The 7768-nt window shown below is 37.0% G+C and overlaps 2 pseudogenes; one reads left to right on the plus strand and one right to left on the minus strand.

Annotated features, from left to right (window-relative positions):
- The first annotated feature begins 1189 nt into the window (after positions 1–1189).
- Positions 1190–4376, plus strand: LOC115227253 (annotated as a pseudogene).
- Positions 4377–4526: 150 nt separating this feature from the next.
- LOC115227254 lies at positions 4527–4934 on the minus strand (annotated as a pseudogene).
- Between the last annotated feature and the right edge of the window lie 2834 nt (positions 4935–7768).

The raw sequence follows: 7768 nt of genomic DNA on the forward strand, positions 1-7768 counted from the left end.
ATTTGAGATTATTTAATAAATCCTCTGTCTTAGCCAAGAAGATTCGCTTGCATCCATGTTTCTCCGAGCGATAAGGAGGCAGACGTGTTTTAAGAAGAACTTGGATGTTTGCGGGACAAAGGCTGCGGAGATCTCGAATGCCAAAGGGACAATTACTAGTTGCATTTGGATTGTTGAAATAGTTATTTAAAGAACAAATAAATAAAACAATTATTTTTAAAGTGTTATTTTGTATTCGTGTACTTAGTAACTGCCTTTGCACCCTCTGTAATAGCATGTTTTGCCAATTCACCGGGAAGAAGAATCAGACGAACTGCAGTCTGTATTTCACGTGAGGTAATGGTAGCCTTCGAATTCTGATAGACTAGATTTGATGCCTCGGTTTTTATTTTGTCATAAACATCAAATGTGAAACTGTCCATAGCCATCATAGCCTTCTTTGACATCCCAAGTTGATTATGTACTGTCTTTAAAATTTTCATAAATATATGGAAAAAGTTTTCCTTTTCTTTTTTTTCTTGTAGCAACAGAAACATTTTTGCTTTTTATAGGAGCTCTTTTTGTCCCTTTGTGCTAACTTTAGGTGCCATTATCCACAAAATTTGCTATTACAGAGGGTGCAAAGGCAGTTACTAAGTACACGAATACAAAATAACACTTTAAAAATAATTGTTTTATTTATTTGTTCTTTAAATAACTATTTCAACAATCCAAATGCAACTAGTAATTGTCCCTTTGGCATTCGAGATCTCCGCAGCCTTTGTCCCGCAAACATCCAAGTTCTTAAAACACGTCTGCCTCCTTATCGCTCGGAGAAACATGGATGCAAGCGAATCTTCTTGGCTAAGACAGAGGATCTCTGGTACAATCATGCGCGGCAACACCAAGCTATTCTTTTGACCGGGATCTGATCGTTCTCTGTTTTTTCTTTAATTAGTTCACTAGTAATTTAGTCTGTAATCTCGAAAAATTCATCAATTTAAGCAATAGTTACAATTATTTGATGGTGCTGATAAAATATTATTTTAAAAATATTTAATTTTTTAATTTTAAAAATGATGAGTGATTTAACCAAAAAATTTTCGGAATGATACTTTTTTGCATCACTCGAAAAAATTCGGAATAATGTTGTTTAACTATATAAAACAAAAATAACTAGCCTGAAACTGTTCTGTCTGAAATAAAAAAAATATGGCTAGAACTAAACAAACTGCTCGAAAATCTACTGGAGCAAAAGTTCCAAGGAAACAATTGTCTGCAAAATCTGCTCGCAAGTCTGTTTCACAATTTGGAGGGGTAAAGAAACCTCATCGATTTCGACCTGGAGTTGTTGCAATGCGAGAAATTAGACGATATCAAAAGAGCACTGATTTGTTACTACGAAAACTTCCATTCCAGAGACTCGTGAGAGAAACCGCTCAGTTTATCAAAACTGATTTGCGTTTTCAATCGTCAGCGATTGTCGCTCTCCAAGAAGCGGCAGAGAGTTACCTAGTTGGAATTTTTGAAGATAGTAATTTGTGCGCAATTCACGGAAAAAAGAGTAACTATAATGCCAAACGATATGCATTTATCGAGAAGAATTCGAGGTGAAAAAAAACATAATTTGTATTTTAAATAAAAAATGATTTATTGTTTGGATAATTCTGAGACAATTTTTAAATTTTTTGTTGAAGTTTGTAGAGAAAATGTAATGTTGCACCTCGTTTAGATAAAAAGAGGATACTAGTTGTGTATTTTAGAAAATATATAATAAAAATGTTTAATACGGTTGTTGGATAATTAATATATAGCAGGAAAACAAACAAAAACCTATAACCATGAACAAGCTATAGTGAACAAAAATAAAAACTGAACATGCTTTTTCTTATAAATTTACAATTGGACAATATTGCAAATATGTCTCAAATTTATTTTTAACATAGATTAAAGTATTTCACATTTTTTTAGTTTTTTAATAAATATATATTTATGCCTTTTTTATGATATCGAAAATTTAAAACCAAAAAAATACTGAACAAATTTAAATTACTTATATATATCAAAAAAAGGTTTTATTTTTTAAAATTCGTTCAAATTCAATCATTTGTAACCTCTCTACGTAGCCAATCATTGAACATTTGAAGAAAAAGGCAGAATAATTGGCATGTATAAATCTGGAAAAACATACAGAGAAATACAAGATATCACGAAAAAGTATGCTTGGCACGATATTGCAAATTATCAAAAGCTATTCAAATAAGTGCTTGACGGACAAAAAAGTTGGGTCTGGTTGACCATTCGTTGCTCAATCGTCAAAAATATTTTAAATTAAAGAGGCTTGAAAAGTGGATGTCAATTTCAACTGTTTTTAATTTACTAAAACATTTACAGAAAAAAGGGAAATCAGTAACAGCTCAAACAATAAGAAATACCACGAAAAAATTGGTCTGAATGCATATCCGCCACGAAAGACCATTCTTACAAAAACCCTAAACTTCAATGATTAAAGCTATGCCAACATGCAATATGCTCTCAAAATATTTCGGGAGCGAGTTATTTTAAGTGATGAAAGTAAATTAATATGTAAAATAGTGATGTACGAACTTTAGTATGGAGAAATCGCAAGGAAAAATATTTAACAAACAATCTTACAAAACAGTAAAATTCGGTAAAGGAACTATCATGAACTATCATGCCATAATCAATATTGGATTCATTAATTTGGTTTTGATAAAAGAAGATTGGTGGAGCTTTGTATGTTAACATATTAACGAATAATATGATCTCATTTCTGAACAAAATCGAACATAAAGATCCTAGTTCCAACAAGACAATGATCTGAAACATACTTCGACAATAGCAAAGAGCTTTTTCAAGTAAATAATATCGAATTACTACTATGGCCAACACAAAGCCCAGATTTAAACCCTATAGAGAATGTTTGGGCCTTTATTAAAGAAAAAATCAAAGGAAGAGAATTTTTGAAAAGGAACATTTATTGCAAAAATATCATCCATTTGGAATTAACTCAAAATAGAATACGCAAAAAGTCTTATTAATAGCATGCCAGGCCGAATACTAGATGTAATTAGAGCTAATGGAGGACATAATAGATATTAAATAAATTTGTTCATTTTTTGGGTTCTGAATTATGAATGAATGGAAAACCGTATAAATATAATATTTTTTAGACAAACTAAAAAATAAAGCAAAACTTTATTTAATTTTATAAATCAATAGATGTTATTTTTTAAATATTGTTTCATAGTAAATTCATGAGAAAATGCTTTTTCAGTTTTTATTTTTGTTCACTGTATATATTTACTATTTTTTGGGATAATTTAGCCTAAGTAAATAAATTATATTGGACTAAAAAAATATTTCGCCAATGATAAAATAACACAGTATTGCGATATTTTATCTATAATTACTTCTAAATGTTTATTCGTTAATTGTGTTTGAAATTTTTTTGAAATTCGTTAAAAAAACTTAACTGGTTGATCTATTGTTTCGAAAACAATATTACAAAATAACAGTGCATTATTCAAATAATTAATTTAAAGTTAGGAAGTTGGTTTAGGAGTTTCTGCAGTTTTGCGAATCATAAATCCACCAGATGAAATAATAGCTTTCTGAGTTAATTCTTTTAATTCGTCGTCATTTCCAATTGCCAACGACAATGTGACGTGGTTTAATTCTTCTTTTTCCACATTTTACTGCTGTATTTCCAGCAAGTTCAAGCATTTCAGCCACAGCATATTCAATACTGCGCACATATATACGGCGGCAGGAATTCCTACTCGCATTCGGGTTTCATGACGGAGACACCGGTGAATGCGTCCAACTGGAAACTGTAACCGGCCCGAACGGATTTGCTTTTAGCCTTTGACCGTACTTTTCCTCCTTTTCCTCTTGAAGACATTATACTCTGCTAACTATTTTATTTACATAATAAAAAAAATGGCATTCCGAAATTTAGTTGAAAATTTTTTTCGGAATGGTCCTTTTTTGCATAGTCGAAAAATTTGGCAATGCTACTTTTTTTGCATAGGTTGAAAATAGTGTTTATTTAGAGAGAATTTTCCTAATGTCTGGACGTGGTAAAGGTGGCAAAGGAGGAAAGAGTGGTGCAAAACGATTTCGAAAGATATTAATTGACAATATACAAGGAATACTAAGCCAGCAATAAGAAGACTATGTCGAAGGGGGTGTTCGAAGAATTTCTGGAAAAATTTACGAGGAGACACGTTCTGTCCTTAAGATTTTTATTGAGCAAACTGTTCGTGATTGTATTTCTTATACTGAACATGCCAAAAGAAAAAACTGTTATCGCAATGGACGTTGTTAATGCCTTGAAACGTCAAGGTAGGACAATTTACGGATTTGGTGGATAAATTATACATAATTTTTTTAATAAAATACATTGATATTCCTTACAAATTAACCAGATAAAAATTAGCAATTTCATAAAGGTACTTTTGTCGATCTAAAAAAACTGCGACCACTTCGACAAAAGTACCATCATTTTTTATTTAAAATACAAATTATGTTTTTTCACCTCGAATCTTCTCGATAAATGCATATCGTTTGGCATTATAGTTACTCTTTTTCCGTGAATTGCGCACAAATTACTATCTTCAAAAATTCCAACTAGGTAACTCTCTGCCGCTTCTTGGAGAGCGACAATCGCTGACGATTGAAAACGCAAATCAGTTTTGATAACTGAGCGGTTTCTCTCACGAGTCTCTGGAATGGAAGTTTTCGTAGTAACAAATCAGTGCTCTTTTGATATCGTCTAATTTCTCGCATTGCAACAACTCCAGGTCGAAATCGATGAGGTTTCTTTACCCCTCCAAATTGTGAAACAGACTTGCGAGCAGATTTTGCAGACAATTGTTTCTTGGAACTTTTGCTCCAGTAGATTTTCGAGCAGTTTGTTTAGTTCTAGCCATATTTTTTTTATTTCAGACAGCAGTTTCAGGCTAGTTATTTTTGTTTTATATAGTTAAACAACATTATTCCGAATTTTTTCGAGTGATGCAAAAAAGTATCATTCCGAAAATTTTTTGGTTAAATCACTCATCATTTTTAAAATTAAAAAATTAAATATTTTTAAAATAATATTTTATCAGCACCATCAAATAATTGTAACTATTGCTTAAATTGATGAATTTTTCGAGATTACAGACTAAATTACTAGTGAACTAATTAAAGAAAAAACAGAGAACGATCAGATCCCGGTCAAAAGAATAGCTTGGTGTTCCGCGCATGATGTACCAGAGATCCTCTGTCTTAGCCAAGAAGATTCGCTTGCATCCATGTTTCTCCGAGCGATAAGGAGGCAGACGTGTTTTAAGAACTTGGATGTTTGCGGGACAAAGGCTGCGGAGATCTCGAATGCCAAAGGGACAATTACTAGTTGCATTTGGATTGTTGAAATAGTTTTTAAAGAACAAATAAATAAAACCATTATTTTTAAAGTGTTATTTTGTATTCGTGTACTTAGTAACTGCCTTTGCACCCTCTGTAATAGCATGTTTTGCCAATTCACCGGGAAGAATCAGACGAACTGCAGTCTGTATTTCACGTGAGGTAAGGTAGCCTTCGAATTCTGATAGACTAGATTTGATGCCTCGGTTTTTATTTTGTCATAAACATCAAATGTGAAACTGTCCATAGCCATCATAGCCTTCTTTGACATCCCAAGTTGATTATGTACTGTCTTTAAAATTTTCATAAGATATATGGAAAAAGTTTTCCTTTTCTTTTTTTTCTTTGTAGCAACAGAAACATTTTTGCTTTTTATAGGAGCTCTTTTTTGTCCCTTTGTGCTAACTTTAGGTGCCATTATCCACAAAATTTGCAAGTTCTGGAGGAGGAAAAATTTATTAGTTAAGGGAGGCAGTTAAAAACTAACTAAGTAGACCTTCGGCATCGCTGCCTTTTCAGTCTCCATCACACACACGCCTCCCTACACACAACCACAAGTTAAGACTTACCGCCTTACCTGCCATCCAGAAATAATCTTCTCTAGGACCTCAGAGAGGCCTTTGAGGGATGATTCCTGGGCGTCGGAGAGCTCAGTCCGGAATCCTAAGCCATAGGCTAGCCTTATGGCTCGTCTTCTAACTTTTTTAAGCACGTCAACATGCTTATGCCTTATCCCTGTCCTCATAGAGGTACCAAGCGTGGACGCCATAGGTCAAGACGGGTAACACCATGGCGTTAAACACGCGGAACCAGGCACCTCTGCTCAAGCGGAAAGCACGCAACGCACCTAATCGCTGCATTGCACGCATTTTCGTACGTGCAATGTGATCATCAAACTTACCGGACGGCTTAAAGAGCACGCCCAATAAGTCATCCGATCAACTGCAGCGATTGCTGACCCGCTCAGCAATAACCTAGGAACAAATTAGTGTAACCCCTCGTCCTTTTACAGACTTTAAGGACACTGCACTTGTCCGCGCACATTCTCAGACCCCTACTCCCACACCAGTTTGCAAGTCCATCCACAGCAACCTGAAGCCTACGACACGCACACTCCGGTTTCATTGAGTGATCCAGAGGATAAGTCGTCTGCATAGATTACCATTTCAGTACGAGCATTGACTGGCATAGGCGCAGTGGCCATAAACACATTGAATAGTGTCGGACTGAGCACAGAGCCCTGAGGGACCCCGCGAAGGACTGTTGCGACTTTAGAAAAGACCCCCTGATGCCGCACGACCTGTCTGCGAGATTCAAGAAACCCCGACAGCCAGCGCCTTAGACACGGAGAAACCCCGCACGTGGCAAGGGAACTCCGGAGGCCGTCGTGCCACACCGAGTCGAAGGCCTTTTCAATGTCGAGACTAACTAAAATACCGCATTCCCTTTTCTGGAGGGCGCTCTTCATACTAGACGACACCTTGTGAAGGCAGTCCCCGCATGAGCGGCCCTCCCTGAAGCCCCATTGGAACTCAGGGAGGGCGTCTGCCACCATCAGCCCCTCCAGGAGCCTTTGGTGCATAATTCTTTCTAGGATTTTAGATATCGCGGGGAGCAAGGAAATGGGCCTATATCCCCCGGGGACATCATGTGGCTTCCCGGGTTTTCCGATAAGGATCACCTCAGCTACTTTCCACCTGGAAGGAATCATCCCAAGTCGCAAGCTCCCGTTAAATAAAACCTTTAGCGCAGTGATTAACCGCGGCGGGGCCTTCTTAAAGATGGCCATCGGGATCCGATCCAAGCCCGCCGCGGTGTTCTTACTTCGGGAGATTGCTGCCAGATCTCCGCTTCAGTAATTTCGCCTGCATCGTCCATTGATATATCCAGCTGGCAGCGCTTGTCCCACGACAATATCTGCTGGACAGTATCAAAGGACGATGTCTCTACGAACTGACTTCCGTCAGTTCCCGAGATGTCATTGAGATGGGCTGAAAGTATTTCAACCACCTCAACCGGGTCCGAAGCGAGGGTTCCATCAGAGCGTTTAAGGCGCACTGACTTAGCCCCCCTTCTCCCCGACAGGCTCTTCAACTGCTTCCAGAAGTCCGGAAAGCGAGGGTCCACCCTTCGGCAGGCCCTCTCCCCCGCGAACTTTCGAGTTCGCGGATTTCTCTTCGGATCTCCCTCTGAAGCCGGCTAATCCAGCCACGAAACCAACACGGTTCTCCTCGTAAATGCATTTGTCCCGTAGTCTGGATAGCCGGCGCTTGAACCTAATTTTATTTAAGATCCGGTGAGGGAGCGTGGAATGTGACTGACCCTGCACTGAGTTCTGTTTGAAATTATCTCGCAT

The sequence above is a fragment of the Octopus sinensis genome, unplaced genomic scaffold, assembly GCF_006345805.1.
Source record: "Octopus sinensis unplaced genomic scaffold, ASM634580v1 Contig02411, whole genome shotgun sequence".
Classification (NCBI taxonomy): domain Eukaryota; kingdom Metazoa; phylum Mollusca; class Cephalopoda; order Octopoda; family Octopodidae; genus Octopus; species Octopus sinensis.